At 35.2% G+C, this 15867-nt stretch overlaps 16 non-coding genes across 16 annotated transcripts; all 16 read left to right on the forward strand.

The window, feature by feature from the left end:
• The first annotated feature begins 288 nt into the window (after nucleotides 1-288).
• Nucleotides 289-395, forward strand: LOC148514590 (U6 spliceosomal RNA). The gene has a single exon (XR_015880067.1). It is a non-coding gene; the product is annotated as a U6 spliceosomal RNA (small nuclear RNA).
• A 1530-nt stretch (nucleotides 396-1925) lies between these two features.
• Nucleotides 1926-2032, forward strand: LOC148514591 (U6 spliceosomal RNA). The gene has a single exon (XR_015880068.1). It is a non-coding gene; the product is annotated as a U6 spliceosomal RNA (small nuclear RNA).
• Nucleotides 2033-2554: 522 nt separating this feature from the next.
• On the forward strand, nucleotides 2555-2661 carry LOC148514592 (U6 spliceosomal RNA). The gene has a single exon (XR_015880069.1). It is a non-coding gene; the product is annotated as a U6 spliceosomal RNA (small nuclear RNA).
• A 522-nt stretch (nucleotides 2662-3183) lies between these two features.
• Nucleotides 3184-3290, forward strand: LOC148514593 (U6 spliceosomal RNA). The gene has a single exon (XR_015880070.1). It is a non-coding gene; the product is annotated as a U6 spliceosomal RNA (small nuclear RNA).
• A 1530-nt stretch (nucleotides 3291-4820) lies between these two features.
• LOC148514594 (U6 spliceosomal RNA) lies at nucleotides 4821-4927 on the forward strand. The gene has a single exon (XR_015880072.1). It is a non-coding gene; the product is annotated as a U6 spliceosomal RNA (small nuclear RNA).
• Nucleotides 4928-5449: 522 nt separating this feature from the next.
• LOC148514595 (U6 spliceosomal RNA) lies at nucleotides 5450-5556 on the forward strand. Its single transcript, XR_015880073.1, has one exon. It is a non-coding gene; the product is annotated as a U6 spliceosomal RNA (small nuclear RNA).
• A 522-nt stretch (nucleotides 5557-6078) lies between these two features.
• Nucleotides 6079-6185, forward strand: LOC148514596 (U6 spliceosomal RNA). Its single transcript, XR_015880074.1, has one exon. It is a non-coding gene; the product is annotated as a U6 spliceosomal RNA (small nuclear RNA).
• Nucleotides 6186-7715: 1530 nt separating this feature from the next.
• LOC148514597 (U6 spliceosomal RNA) lies at nucleotides 7716-7822 on the forward strand. The gene has a single exon (XR_015880075.1). It is a non-coding gene; the product is annotated as a U6 spliceosomal RNA (small nuclear RNA).
• Nucleotides 7823-8344: 522 nt separating this feature from the next.
• On the forward strand, nucleotides 8345-8451 carry LOC148514598 (U6 spliceosomal RNA). The gene has a single exon (XR_015880076.1). It is a non-coding gene; the product is annotated as a U6 spliceosomal RNA (small nuclear RNA).
• A 522-nt stretch (nucleotides 8452-8973) lies between these two features.
• LOC148514599 (U6 spliceosomal RNA) lies at nucleotides 8974-9080 on the forward strand. Its single transcript, XR_015879611.1, has one exon. It is a non-coding gene; the product is annotated as a U6 spliceosomal RNA (small nuclear RNA).
• Nucleotides 9081-10610: 1530 nt separating this feature from the next.
• LOC148514600 (U6 spliceosomal RNA) lies at nucleotides 10611-10717 on the forward strand. Its single transcript, XR_015880077.1, has one exon. It is a non-coding gene; the product is annotated as a U6 spliceosomal RNA (small nuclear RNA).
• Nucleotides 10718-11239: 522 nt separating this feature from the next.
• LOC148514601 (U6 spliceosomal RNA) lies at nucleotides 11240-11346 on the forward strand. The gene has a single exon (XR_015880078.1). It is a non-coding gene; the product is annotated as a U6 spliceosomal RNA (small nuclear RNA).
• Nucleotides 11347-11868: 522 nt separating this feature from the next.
• Nucleotides 11869-11975, forward strand: LOC148514602 (U6 spliceosomal RNA). The gene has a single exon (XR_015880079.1). It is a non-coding gene; the product is annotated as a U6 spliceosomal RNA (small nuclear RNA).
• Nucleotides 11976-13506: 1531 nt separating this feature from the next.
• On the forward strand, nucleotides 13507-13613 carry LOC148514603 (U6 spliceosomal RNA). The gene has a single exon (XR_015880080.1). It is a non-coding gene; the product is annotated as a U6 spliceosomal RNA (small nuclear RNA).
• A 522-nt stretch (nucleotides 13614-14135) lies between these two features.
• Nucleotides 14136-14242, forward strand: LOC148514604 (U6 spliceosomal RNA). Its single transcript, XR_015880081.1, has one exon. It is a non-coding gene; the product is annotated as a U6 spliceosomal RNA (small nuclear RNA).
• A 522-nt stretch (nucleotides 14243-14764) lies between these two features.
• On the forward strand, nucleotides 14765-14871 carry LOC148514605 (U6 spliceosomal RNA). The gene has a single exon (XR_015880083.1). It is a non-coding gene; the product is annotated as a U6 spliceosomal RNA (small nuclear RNA).
• The last annotated feature ends 996 nt before the right edge of the window (nucleotides 14872-15867 follow it).

Here is a 15867-nt window from a genome sequence, read left to right on the forward strand (position 1 = left end):
GTACTTAGGAGCAATTTTAATCTTGTACAGCCTATGGTTCCAAAAGAAATGAACCTCCACATGCTAATTTGCATAATTTATTTGACTGTGGTACGTATAGAAATTGGTGGCCTTTCCTTAATGGGATATTGAATTTTTTGCCAGTAAGTAGCTCTATCTTGTTTATTGTAAAGTGTTCTCCAGTCTTTGAAACCCCATCTGAATTTAACTTCCATCTTTTACTCTCCCTAAGATCAATCTTGAGGCACATGGTGGGGTATATATATCTTAGGACTTTGCTTTTGGAATGTGCTTGCTTCGGCAGCACATATACTAAAATTGGAACGATACAGAGAAGATTAGCATGGCCCCTGCGCAAGGATGACACGCAAATTCGTGAAGCGTTCCATATTTTAGGTATATAGCTCTGGACAAATTAATTCTTTTCCACTTAATGATACCTGCAGATAAAAAGGTAAGAAATTTTGCAAGCAAAGAACAAATCGACCAACTCTTGTATGATGTCATCAGTTAGACATGACTTATCATTGTGTGAATTGTGCAGACTGCCTCAGTTATATTTAAACTTAGAAAATTATTTAGCCACCTTCAATTCTTATTGAACTTACAGGGGTGTATCTATTGGTCGAAGCGGAAACGTAAGGGACAGGTGCCCCCTCCAAGTCACTCCAGGCCTGAAGGCATGAATATGCACTGCTGCACCCAATAGGTTCTGCTTGGTACAGTGGAAAAATCTATCTTTCTTTATCCAATACCTATTCATAACTCTAGACAATTGTACAGTACGAAACCACAATCTCCAGCAAATCAAATCTGCTATTATATAATTATTGAAGCCCATGGTGCATGCTGCAATCACCTAATTTGCTTAATGCATGAGATTTAAGACCCTTTCCACAAAGAACAAATGCCTAGCTTCTCCCCCTACACATAATGTTCTATCAAGAAACTCCCCAAGCACCCATGAATATACTAGACTTCTAAAACTTCTTTTTTTAACTCTGTTCCACAAAAATAAGAACTGAACACATAATGTATTAGATGCCAAACCAAGGAGCCATTCACAACACATAAGCACCTCTAACAGAATGTACAAATATAAAAATAAAATGTTAGGGCTAGTTTAAATCATATACCAATACAATTAGGGAGACCAAGTTGTGGCTTCAAAATATAAATATATTATAATATATAATACTTACCATATGCTATTCATCTGTATTTTTTACTTTTATTGTTAATTGAGCCAAAAGATAGTGCACACAATACTTAATTTACAATCTTAAAGTTTAGCAGTTACATAATTTGCATATATCCAAATTTGTTTAGCAACAAATACATTTTAAGTGTAAACTATGTCATTTTTGACCTTTTTGCCCACTTATTTGACATTAACCGATTACATAAATGGTGATTAGCATATGATTAGTATTATAAACTAAAAACATTTAGAAGTAAAATTCTTTAGTCTCCCTAAACTAAATGCTATAAACTATAAAGTTATAAAAAAGAATGGTTATTTAATGGGCAGTAAATGTTTTTTTGGCTGGAGATTTTGCTGATGTCTGGAAACCTGGCTGCTTAGATGCACAGGGGTGCCTGGCAAAGAGCACCCATTTTTGTCAAGTGCCATCCTAGCCAAAGAATGCAAAGAAGCAATTTTAGTCTAGTACAGTCTATGGTTTTGAAGAAATGAACCTCTACATGCCAATTTTCATAATTTGTTTCACTGTGGTATGTATGGAAATCGATGGCTATTTCTTAATGGGATATTGAATTTTTTTGCCAGTTAGCAGCTCTATCTTGTTAATGTTCTCCAGTTTATAAAACCCTATTTAAATTTTACTTCCAACTTTCCCTCTCCCTAAGATCAATCTTGAGGCACATGGTGGGGTATATAACTCTTAGGACTTTGCTTTTGGAATGTGCTTGCTTCGGCAGCACATATACTAAAATTGGAACGATACAGAGAAGATTAGCATGGCCCCTGCGCAAGGATGACACGCAAATTCGTGAAGCGTTCCATATTTTAGGTATATAGCTCTGGACAAATTAATTCGATTCCACTTAAGATACCTGCAGATAAAAAGTCAAGAAATTTTGCAAGCAAAGAACAAATCGACCAACTTTTTTATGACAAAATCAGTTCGACATGACATATCATTTTCAAATTCAATTCTTGTCTAAATTGTGCAGGTTGTCTCAGTACTTCTATTAAGTCTTAGAAAACTATTTTGCCATTTTCCATTCCTACTTCACTTGTTCTGTACTTAGGAGCAATTTTAATCTTGTACAGCCTATGGTTCCAAAAGAAATGAACCTCCACATGCTAATTTGCATAATTTATTTGACTGTGGTATGTATAGAAATTGGTGGCCTTTCCTTAATGGGATATTGAATTTTTTGCCAGTAAGTAGCTCTATCTTGTTTATTGTAAAGTGTTCTCCAGTCTTTGAAACCCCATCTGAATTTAACTTCCATCTTTTACTCTCCCTAAGATCAATCTTGAGGCACATGGTGGGGTATATATATCTTAGGACTTTGCTTTTGGAATGTGCTTGCTTCGGCAGCACATATACTAAAATTGGAACGATACAGAGAAGATTAGCATGGCCCCTGCGCAAGGATGACACGCAAATTCGTGAAGCGTTCCATATTTTAGGTATATAGCTCTGGACAAATTAATTCGATTCCACTTAAGATACCTGCAGATAAAAAGTCAAGAAATTTTGCAAGCAAAGAACAAATCGACCAACTTTTTTATGACAAAATCAGTTCGACATGACATATCATTTTCAAATTCAATTCTTGTCTAAATTGTGCAGGTTGTCTCAGTACTTCTATTAAGTCTTAGAAAACTATTTTGCCATTTTCCATTCCTACTTCACTTGTTCTGTACTTAGGAGCAATTTTAATCTTGTACAGCCTATGGTTCCAAAAGAAATGAACCTCCACATGCTAATTTGCATAATTTATTTGACTGTGGTACGTATAGAAATTGGTGGCCTTTCCTTAATGGGATATTGAATTTTTTGCCAGTAAGTAGCTCTATCTTGTTTATTGTAAAGTGTTCTCCAGTCTTTGAAACCCCATCTGAATTTAACTTCCATCTTTTACTCTCCCTAAGATCAATCTTGAGGCACATGGTGGGGTATATATATCTTAGGACTTTGCTTTTGGAATGTGCTTGCTTCGGCAGCACATATACTAAAATTGGAACGATACAGAGAAGATTAGCATGGCCCCTGCGCAAGGATGACACGCAAATTCGTGAAGCGTTCCATATTTTAGGTATATAGCTCTGGACAAATTAATTCTTTTCCACTTAATGATACCTGCAGATAAAAAGGTAAGAAATTTTGCAAGCAAAGAACAAATCGACCAACTCTTGTATGATGTCATCAGTTAGACATGACTTATCATTGTGTGAATTGTGCAGACTGCCTCAGTTATATTTAAACTTAGAAAATTATTTAGCCACCTTCAATTCTTATTGAACTTGCAGGGGTGTATCTATTGGTCGAAGCGGAAACGTAAGGGACAGGTGCCCCCTCCAAGTCACTCCAGGCCTGAAGGCATGAATATGCACTGCTGCACCCAATAGGTTCTGCTTGGTACAGTGGAAAAATCTATCTTTCTTTATCCAATACCTATTCATAACTCTAGACAATTGTACAGTACGAAACCACAATCTCCAGCAAATCAAATCTGCTATTATATAATTATTGAAGCCCATGGTGCATGCTGCAATCACCTAATTTGCTTAATGCATGAGATTTAAGACCCTTTCCACAAAGAACAAATGCCTAGCTTCTCCCCCTACACATAATGTTCTATCAAGAAACTCCCCAAGCACCCATGAATATACTAGACTTCTAAAACTTCTTTTTTTAACTCTGTTCCACAAAAATAAGAACTGAACACATAATGTATTAGATGCCAAACCAAGGAGCCATTCACAACACATAAGCACCTCTAACAGAATGTACAAATATAAAAATAAAATGTTAGGGCTAGTTTAAATCATATACCAATACAATTAGGGAGACCAAGTTGTGGCTTCAAAATATAAATATATTATAATATATAATACTTACCATATGCTATTCATCTGTATTTTTTACTTTTATTGTTAATTGAGCCAAAAGATAGTGCACACAATACTTAATTTACAATCTTAAAGTTTAGCAGTTACATAATTTGCATATATCCAAATTTGTTTAGCAACAAATACATTTTAAGTGTAAACTATGTCATTTTTGACCTTTTTGCCCACTTATTTGACATTAACCGATTACATAAATGGTGATTAGCATATGATTAGTATTATAAACTAAAAACATTTAGAAGTAAAATTCTTTAGTCTCCCTAAACTAAATGCTATAAACTATAAAGTTATAAAAAAGAATGGTTATTTAATGTGCAGTAAATGTTTTTTTGGCTGGAGATTTTGCTGATGTCTGGAAACCTGGCTGCTTAGATGCACAGGGGTGCCTGGCAAAGAGCACCCATTTTTGTCAAGTGCCATCCTAGCCAAAGAATGCAAAGAAGCAATTTTAGTCTAGTACAGTCTATGGTTTTGAAGAAATGAACCTCTACATGCCAATTTTCATAATTTGTTTCACTGTGGTATGTATGGAAATCGATGGCTATTTCTTAATGGGATATTGAATTTTTTTGCCAGTTAGCAGCTCTATCTTGTTAATGTTCTCCAGTTTATAAAACCCTATTTAAATTTTACTTCCAACTTTCCCTCTCCCTAAGATCAATCTTGAGGCACATGGTGGGGTATATAACTCTTAGGACTTTGCTTTTGGAATGTGCTTGCTTCGGCAGCACATATACTAAAATTGGAACGATACAGAGAAGATTAGCATGGCCCCTGCGCAAGGATGACACGCAAATTCGTGAAGCGTTCCATATTTTAGGTATATAGCTCTGGACAAATTAATTCGATTCCACTTAAGATACCTGCAGATAAAAAGTCAAGAAATTTTGCAAGCAAAGAACAAATCGACCAACTTTTTTATGACAAAATCAGTTCGACATGACATATCATTTTCAAATTCAATTCTTGTCTAAATTGTGCAGGTTGTCTCAGTACTTCTATTAAGTCTTAGAAAACTATTTTGCCATTTTCCATTCCTACTTCACTTGTTCTGTACTTAGGAGCAATTTTAATCTTGTACAGCCTATGGTTCCAAAAGAAATGAACCTCCACATGCTAATTTGCATAATTTATTTGACTGTGGTATGTATAGAAATTGGTGGCCTTTCCTTAATGGGATATTGAATTTTTTGCCAGTAAGTAGCTCTATCTTGTTTATTGTAAAGTGTTCTCCAGTCTTTGAAACCCCATCTGAATTTAACTTCCATCTTTTACTCTCCCTAAGATCAATCTTGAGGCACATGGTGGGGTATATATATCTTAGGACTTTGCTTTTGGAATGTGCTTGCTTCGGCAGCACATATACTAAAATTGGAACGATACAGAGAAGATTAGCATGGCCCCTGCGCAAGGATGACACGCAAATTCGTGAAGCGTTCCATATTTTAGGTATATAGCTCTGGACAAATTAATTCGATTCCACTTAAGATACCTGCAGATAAAAAGTCAAGAAATTTTGCAAGCAAAGAACAAATCGACCAACTTTTTTATGACAAAATCAGTTCGACATGACATATCATTTTCAAATTCAATTCTTGTCTAAATTGTGCAGGTTGTCTCAGTACTTCTATTAAGTCTTAGAAAACTATTTTGCCATTTTCCATTCCTACTTCACTTGTTCTGTACTTAGGAGCAATTTTAATCTTGTACAGCCTATGGTTCCAAAAGAAATGAACCTCCACATGCTAATTTGCATAATTTATTTGACTGTGGTACGTATAGAAATTGGTGGCCTTTCCTTAATGGGATATTGAATTTTTTGCCAGTAAGTAGCTCTATCTTGTTTATTGTAAAGTGTTCTCCAGTCTTTGAAACCCCATCTGAATTTAACTTCCATCTTTTACTCTCCCTAAGATCAATCTTGAGGCACATGGTGGGGTATATATATCTTAGGACTTTGCTTTTGGAATGTGCTTGCTTCGGCAGCACATATACTAAAATTGGAACGATACAGAGAAGATTAGCATGGCCCCTGCGCAAGGATGACACGCAAATTCGTGAAGCGTTCCATATTTTAGGTATATAGCTCTGGACAAATTAATTCTTTTCCACTTAATGATACCTGCAGATAAAAAGGTAAGAAATTTTGCAAGCAAACAACAAATCGACCAACTCTTCTATGATGTCATCAGTTAGACATGACTTATCATTGTGTGAATTGTGCAGACTGCCTCAGTTATATTTAAACTTAGAAAATTATTTAGCCACCTTCAATTCTTATTGAACTTGCAGGGGTGTATCTATTGGTCGAAGCGGAAACGTAAGGGACAGGTGCCCCCTCCAAGTCACTCCAGGCCTGAAGGCATGAATATGCACTGCTGCACCCAATAGGTTCTGCTTGGTACAGTGGAAAAATCTATCTTTCTTTATCCAATACCTATTCATAACTCTAGACAATTGTACAGTACGAAACCACAATCTCCAGCAAATCAAATCTGCTATTATATAATTATTGAAGCCCATGGTGCATGCTGCAATCACCTAATTTGCTTAATGCATGAGATTTAAGACCCTTTCCACAAAGAACAAATGCCTAGCTTCTCCCCCTACACATAATGTTCTATCAAGAAACTCCCCAAGCACCCATGAATATACTAGACTTCTAAAAATTATTTTTTTAACTCTGTTCCACAAAAATAAGAACTGAACACATAATGTATTAGATGCCAAACCAAGGAGCCATTCACAGCACATAAGCACCTCTAACAGAATGTACAAATATAAAAATAAAATGTTAGGGCTAGTTTAAATCATATACCAATACAATTAGGGAGACCAAGTTGTGGCTTCAAAATATAAATATATTATAATATATAATACTTACCATATGCTATTCATCTGTATTTTTTACTTTTATTGTTAATTGAGCCAAAAGATAGTGCACACAATACTTAATTTACAATCTTAAAGTTTAGCAGTTACATAATTTGCATATATCCAAATTTGTTTAGCAACAAATACATTTTAAGTGTAAACTATGTCATTTTTGACCTTTTTGCCCACTTATTTGACATTAACCGATTACATAAATGGTGATTAGCATATGATTAGTATTATAAACTAAAAACATTTAGAAGTAAAATTCTTTAGTCTCCCTAAACTAAATGCTATAAACTATAAAGTTATAAAAAAGAATGGTTATTTAATGGGCAGTAAATGTTTTTTTGGCTGGAGATTTTGCTGATGTCTGGAAACCTGGCTGCTTAGATGCACAGGGGTGCCTGGCAAAGAGCACCCATTTTTGTCAAGTGCCATCCTAGCCAAAGAATGCAAAGAAGCAATTTTAGCCTAGTACAGTCTATGGTTTTGAAGAAATGAACCTCTACATGCCAATTTTCATAATTTGTTTCACTGTGATATGTATGGAAATCGATGGCTATTCATTAATGGGATATTGAATTTTTTTGCCAGTTAGCAGCTCTATCTTGTTAATGTTCTCCAGTTTATAAAACCCTATTTAAATTTTACTTCCAACTTTCACTCTCCCTAAGATCAATCTTGAGGCACATGGTGGGGTATATAACTCTTAGGACTTTGCTTTTGGAATGTGCTTGCTTCGGCAGCACATATACTAAAATTGGAACGATACAGAGAAGATTAGCATGGCCCCTGCGCAAGGATGACACGCAAATTCGTGAAGCGTTCCATATTTTAGGTATATAGCTCTGGACAAATTAATTCGATTCCACTTAAGATACCTGCAGATAAAAAGTCAAGAAATTTTGCAAGCAAAGAACAAATCGACCAACTTTTTTATGACAAAATCAGTTCGACATGACATATCATTTTCAAATTCAATTCTTGTCTAAATTGTGCAGGTTGTCTCAGTACTTCTATTAAGTCTTAGAAAACTATTTTGCCATTTTCCATTCCTACTTCACTTGTTCTGTACTTAGGAGCAATTTTAATCTTGTACAGCCTATGGTTCCAAAAGAAATGAACCTCCACATGCTAATTTGCATAATTTATTTGACTGTGGTACGTATAGAAATTGGTGGCCTTTCCTTAATGGGATATTGAATTTTTTGCCAGTAAGTAGCTCTATCTTGTTTATTGTAAAGTGTTCTCCAGTCTTTGAAACCCCATCTGAATTTAACTTCCATCTTTTACTCTCCCTAAGATCAATCTTGAGGCACATGGTGGGGTATATATATCTTAGGACTTTGCTTTTGGAATGTGCTTGCTTCGGCAGCACATATACTAAAATTGGAACGATACAGAGAAGATTAGCATGGCCCCTGCGCAAGGATGACACGCAAATTCGTGAAGCGTTCCATATTTTAGGTATATAGCTCTGGACAAATTAATCCGATTCCACTTAAGATACCTGCAGATAAAAAGTCAAGAAACTTTGCAAGCAAAGAACAAATCGACCAACTTTTTTATGACAAAATCAGTTCGACATGACATATCATTTTCAAATTCAATTCTTGTCTAAATTGTGCAGGTTGTCTCAGTACTTCTATTAAGTCTTAGAAAACTATTTTGCCATTTTCCATTCCTACTTCACTTGTTCTGTACTTAGGAGCAATTTTAATCTTGTACAGCCTATGGTTCCAAAAGAAATGAACCTCCACATGCTAATTTGCATAATTTATTTGACTGTGGTACGTATAGAAATTGGTGGCCTTTCCTTAATGGGATATTGAATTTTTTGCCAGTAAGTAGCTCTATCTTGTTTATTGTAAAGTGTTCTCCAGTCTTTGAAACCCCATCTGAATTTAACTTCCATCTTTTACTCTCCCTAAGATCAATCTTGAGGCACATGGTGGGGTATATATATCTTAGGACTTTGCTTTTGGAATGTGCTTGCTTCGGCAGCACATATACTAAAATTGGAACGATACAGAGAAGATTAGCATGGTCCCTGCGCAAGGATGACACGCAAATTCGTGAAGCGTTCCATATTTTAGGTATATAGCTCTGGACAAATTAATTCTTTTCCACTTAATGATACCTGCAGATAAAAAGGTAAGAAATTTTGCAAGCAAACAACAAATCGACCAACTCTTGTATGATGTCATCAGTTAGACATGACTTATCATTGTGTGAATTGTGCAGACTGCCTCAGTTATATTTAAACTTAGAAAATTATTTAGCCACCTTCAATTCTTATTGAACTTGCAGGGGTGTATCTATTGGTCGAAGCGGAAACGTAAGGGACAGGTGCCCCCTCCAAGTCACTCCAGGCCTGAAGGCATGAATATGCACTGCTGCACCCAATAGGTTCTGCTTGGTACAGTGGAAAAATCTATCTTTCTTTATCCAATACCTATTCATAACTCTAGACAATTGTACAGTACGAAACCACAATCTCCAGCAAATCAAATCTGCTATTATATAATTATTGAAGCCCATGGTGCATGCTGCAATCACCTAATTTGCTTAATGCATGAGATTTAAGACCCTTTCCACAAAGAACAAATGCCTAGCTTCTCCCCCTACACATAATGTTCTATCAAGAAACTCCCCAAGCACCCATGAATATACTAAACTTCTAAAACTTCTTTTTTTAACTCTGTTCCACAAAAATAAGAACTGAACACATAATGTATTAGATGCCAAACCAAGGAGCCATTCACAACACATAAGCACCTCTAACAGAATGTACAAATATAAAAATAAAATGTTAGGGCTAGTTTAAATCATATACCAATACAATTAGGGAGACCAAGTTGTGGCTTCAAAATATAAATATATTATAATATATAATACTTACCATATGCTATTCATCTGTATTTTTTACTTTTATTGTTAATTGAGCCAAAAGATAGTGCACACAATACTTAATTTACAATCTTAAAGTTTAGCAGTTACATAATTTGCATATATCCAAATTTGTTTAGCAACAAATACATTTTAAGTGTAAACTATGTCATTTTTGACCTTTTTGCCCACTTATTTGACATTAACCGATTACATAAATGGTGATTAGCATATGATTAGTATTATAAACTAAAAACATTTAGAAGTAAAATTCTTTAGTCTCCCTAAACTAAATGCTATAAACTATAAAGTTATAAAAAAGAATGGTTATTTAATGGGCAGTAAATGTTTTTTTGGCTGGAGATTTTGCTGATGTCTGGAAACCTGGCTGCTTAGATGCACAGGGGTGCCTGGCAAAGAGCACCCATTTTTGTCAAGTGCCATCCTAGCCAAAGAATGCAAAGAAGCAATTTTAGCCTAGTACAGTCTATGGTTTTGAAGAAATGAACCTCTACATGCCAATTTTCATAATTTGTTTCACTGTGATATGTATGGAAATCGATGGCTATTCCTTAATGGGATATTGAATTTTTTTGCCAGTTAGCAGCTCTATCTTGTTAATGTTCTCCAGTTTATAAAACCCTATTTAAATTTTACTTCCAACTTTCACTCTCCCTAAGATCAATCTTGAGGCACATGGTGGGGTATATAACTCTTAGGACTTTGCTGTTGGAATGTGCTTGCTTCGGCAGCACATATACTAAAATTGGAACGATACAGAGAAGATTAGCATGGCCCCTGCGCAAGGATGACACGCAAATTCGTGAAGCGTTCCATATTTTAGGTATATAGCTCTGGACAAATTAATTCGATTCCACTTAAGATACCTGCAGATAAAAAGTCAAGAAATTTTGCAAGCAAAGAACAAATCGACCAACTTTTTTATGACAAAATCAGTTCGACATGACATATCATTTTCAAATTCAATTCTTGTCTAAATTGTGCAGGTTGTCTCAGTACTTCTATTAAGTCTTAGAAAACTATTTTGCCATTTTCCATTCCTACTTCACTTGTTCTGTACTTAGGAGCAATTTTAATCTTGTACAGCCTATGGTTCCAAAAGAAATGAACCTCCACATGCTAATTTGCATAATTTATTTGACTGTGGTACGTATAGAAATTGGTGGCCTTTCCTTAATGGGATATTGAATTTTTTGCCAGTAAGTAGCTCTATCTTGTTTATTGTAAAGTGTTCTCCAGTCTTTGAAACCCCATCTGAATTTAACTTCCATCTTTTACTCTCCCTAAGATCAATCTTGAGGCACATGGTGGGGTATATATATCTTAGGACTTTGCTTTTGGAATGTGCTTGCTTCGGCAGCACATATACTAAAATTGGAACGATACAGAGAAGATTAGCATGGCCCCTGCGCAAGGATGACACGCAAATTCGTGAAGCGTTCCATATTTTAGGTATATAGCTCTGGACAAATTAATCCGATTCCACTTAAGATACCTGCAGATAAAAAGTCAAGAAATTTTGCAAGCAAAGAACAAATCGACCAACTTTTTTATGACAAAATCAGTTCGACATGACATATCATTTTCAAATTCAATTCTTGTCTAAATTGTGCAGGTTGTCTCAGTACTTCTATTAAGTCTTAGAAAACTATTTTAACATTTTCCATTCCTACTTCACTTGTTCTGTACTTAGGAGCAATTTTAATCTTGTACAGCCTATGGTTCCAAAAGAAATGAACCTCCACATGCTAATTTGCATAATTTATTTGACTGTGGTACGTATAGAAATTGGTGGCCTTTCCTTAATGGGATATTGAATTTTTTGCCAGTAAGTAGCTCTATCTTGTTTATTGTAAAGTGTTCTCCAGTCTTTGAAACCCCATCTGAATTTAACTTCCATCTTTTACTCTCCCTAAGATCAATCTTGAGGCACATGGTGGGGTATATATATCTTAGGACTTTGCTTTTGGAATGTGCTTGCTTCGGCAGCACATATACTAAAATTGGAACGATACAGAGAAGATTAGCATGGCCCCTGCGCAAGGATGACACGCAAATTCGTGAAGCGTTCCATATTTTAGGTATATAGCTCTGGACAAATTAATTCTTTTCCACTTAATGATACCTGCAGATAAAAAGGTAAGAAGTTTTGCAAGCAAAGAACAAATCGACCAACTCTTGTATGATGTCATCAGTTAGACATGACTTATCATTGTGTGAATTGTGCAGACTGCCTCAGTTATATTTAAACTTAGAAAATTATTTAGCCACCTTCAATTCTTATTGAACTTGCAGGGGTGTATCTATTGGTCGAAGCGGAAACGTAAGGGACAGGTGCCCCCTCCAAGTCACTCCAGGCCTGAAGGCATGAATATGCACTGCTGCACCCAATAGGTTCTGCTTGGTACAGTGGAAAAATCTATCTTTCTTTATCCAATACCTATTCATAACTCTAGACAATTGTACAGTACAAAACCACAATCTCCAGCAAATCAAATCTGCTATTATATAATTATTGAAGCCCATGGTGCATGCTGCAATCACCTAATTTGCTTAATGCATGAGATTTAAGACCCTTTCCACAAAGAACAAATGCCTAGCTTCTCCCCCTACACATAATGTTCTATCAAGAAACTCCCCAAGCACCCATGAATATACTAGACTTCTAAAACTTCTTTTTTTAACTCTGTTCCACAAAGATAAGAACTGAACACATAATGTATTAGATGTCAAACCAAGGAGCCATTCACAACACATAAGCACCTCTAACAGAATGTACAAATATAAAAATAAAATGTTAGGGCTAGTTTAAATCATATACCAATACAATTAGGGAGACCAAGTTGTGGCTTCAAAATATATATATATTATTAATTTATAATACTTACCATATGCTATTCATCTGTATTTTTTACTTTTATTGTTAATTGAGCCAAAAGATAGTGCACACAATACTTAATTTACAATCTTAAAGTTTAGCAGTTACATAATTTGCATATATCCAAATTTGTTTAGCAACAAATACATTTTAAGTGTAAACTATGTCATTTTTGACCTTTTTGCCCACTTATTTGACATTAACCGATTACATAAATGGTGATTAGCATATGATTAGTATTATAAACTAAAAACATTTAGAAGTAAAATTCTTTAGTCTCCCTAAACTAAATGCTATAAACTATAAAGTTATAAAAAAGAATGGTTATTTAATGGGCAGTAAATGTTTTTTTGGCTGGAGATTTTGCTGATGTCTGGAAACCTGGCTGCTTAGATGCACAGGGGTGCCTGGCAAAGAGCACCCATTTTTGTCAAGTGCCATCCTAGCCAAAGAATGCAAAGAAGCAATTTTAGCCTAGTACAGTCTATGGTTTTGAAGAAATGAACCTCTACATGCCAATTTTCATAATTTGTTTCACTGTGATATGTATGGAAATCGATGGCTATTCCTTAATGGGATATTGAATTTTTTTGCCAGTTAGCAGCTCTATCTTGTTAATGTTCTCCAGTTTATAAAACCCTATTTAAATTTTACTTCCAACTTTCACTCTCCCTAAGATCAATCTTGAGGCACATGGTGGGGTATATAACTCTTAGGACTTTGCTTTTGGAATGTGCTTGCTTCGGCAGCACATATACTAAAATTGGAACGATACAGAGAAGATTAGCATGGCCCCTGCGCAAGGATGACACGCAAATTCGTGAAGCGTTCCATATTTTAGGTATATAGCTCTGGACAAATTAATTCGATTCTACTTAAGATACCTGCAGATAAAAAGTCAAGAAATTTTGCAAGCAAAGAACAAATCGACCAACTTTTTTATGACAAAATCAGTTCGACATGACATATCATTTTCAAATTCAATTCTTGTCTAAATTGTGCAGGTTGTCTCAGTACTTCTATTAAGTCTTAGAAAACTATTTTGCCATTTTCCATTCCTACTTCACTTGTTCTGTACTTAGGAGCAATTTTAATCTTGTACAGCCTATGGTTCCAAAAGAAATGAACCTCCACATGCTAATTTGCATAATTTATTTGACTGTGGTACGTATAGAAATTGGTGGCCTTTCCTTAATGGGATATTGAATTTTTTGCCAGTAAGTAGCTCTATCTTGTTTATTGTAAAGTGTTCTCCAGTCTTTGAAACCCCATCTGAATTTAACTTCCATCTTTTACTCTCCCTAAGATCAATCTTGAGGCACATGGTGGGGTATATATATCTTAGGACTTTGCTTTTGGAATGTGCTTGCTTCGGCAGCACATATACTAAAATTGGAACGATACAGAGAAGATTAGCATGGCCCCTGCGCAAGGATGACACGCAAATTCGTGAAGCGTTCCATATTTTAGGTATATAGCTCTGGACAAATTAATCCGATTCCACTTAAGATACCTGCAGATAAAAAGTCAAGAAATTTTGCAAGCAAAGAACAAATCGACCAACTTTTTTATGACAAAATCAGTTCGACATGACATATCATTTTCAAATTCAATTCTTGTCTAAATTGTGCAGGTTGTCTCAGTACTTCTATTAAGTCTTAGAAAACTATTTTAACATTTTCCATTCCTACTTCACTTGTTCTGTACTTAGGAGCAATTTTAATCTTGTACAGCCTATGGTTCCAAAAGAAATGAACCTCCACATGCTAATTTGCATAATTTATTTGACTGTGGTACGTATAGAAATTGGTGGCCTTTCCTTAATGGGATATTGAATTTTTTGCCAGTAAGTAGCTCTATCTTGTTTATTGTAAAGTGTTCTCCAGTCTTTGAAACCCCATCTGAATTTAACTTCCATCTTTTACTCTCCCTAAGATCAATCTTGAGGCACATGGTGGGGTATATATATCTTAGGACTTTGCTTTTGGAATGTGCTTGCTTCGGCAGCACATATACTAAAATTGGAACGATACAGAGAAGATTAGCATGGCCCCTGCGCAAGGATGACACGCAAATTCGTGAAGCGTTCCATATTTTAGGTATATAGCTCTGGACAAATTAATTCTTTTCCACTTAATGATACCTGCAGATAAAAAGGTAAGAAGTTTTGCAAGCAAAGAACAAATCGACCAACTCTTGTATGATGTCATCAGTTAGACATGACTTATCATTGTGTGAATTGTGCAGACTGCCTCAGTTATATTTAAACTTAGAAAATTATTTAGCCACCTTCAATTCTTATTGAACTTGCAGGGGTGTATCTATTGGTCGAAGCGGAAACGTAAGGGACAGGTGCCCCCTCCAAGTCACTCCAGGCCTGAAGGCATGAATATGCACTGCTGCACCCAATAGGTTCTGCTTGGTACAGTGGAAAAATCTATCTTTCTTTATCCAATACCTATTCATAACTCTAGACAATTGTACAGTACAAAACCACAATCTCCAGCAAATCAAATCTGCTATTATATAATTATTGAAGCCCATGGTGCATGCTGCAATCACCTAATTTGCTTAATGCATGAGATTTAAGACCCTTTCCACAAAGAACAAATGCCTAGCTTCTCCCCCTACACATAATGTTCTATCAAGAAACTCCCCAAGCACCCATGAATATACTAGACTTCTAAAACTTCTTTTTTTAACTCTGTTCCACAAAGATAAGAACTGAACACATAATGTATTAGATGTCAAACCAAGGAGCCATTCACAACACATAAGCACCTCTAACAGAATGTACAAATATAAAAATAAAATGTTAGGGCTAGTTTAAATCATATACCAATACAATTAGGGAGACCAAGTTGTGGCTTCAAAATATATATATATTATTAATTTATAATACTTACCATATGCTATTCATCTGTATTTTTTACTTTTATTGTTAATTGAGCCAAAAGATAGTGCACACAATACTTAATTTACAATCTTAAAGTTTAGCAGTTACATAATTTGCATATATCCAAATTTGTTTAGCAACAAATACATTTTAAGTGTAAACTATGTCATTTTTGACCTTTTTGCCCACTTATTTGAC

Source organism: Taudactylus pleione, unplaced genomic scaffold (assembly GCF_031769625.1).
Source record: "Taudactylus pleione unplaced genomic scaffold, aTauple2 ptg000262l, whole genome shotgun sequence".
NCBI lineage: Eukaryota > Metazoa > Chordata > Amphibia > Anura > Myobatrachidae > Taudactylus > Taudactylus pleione.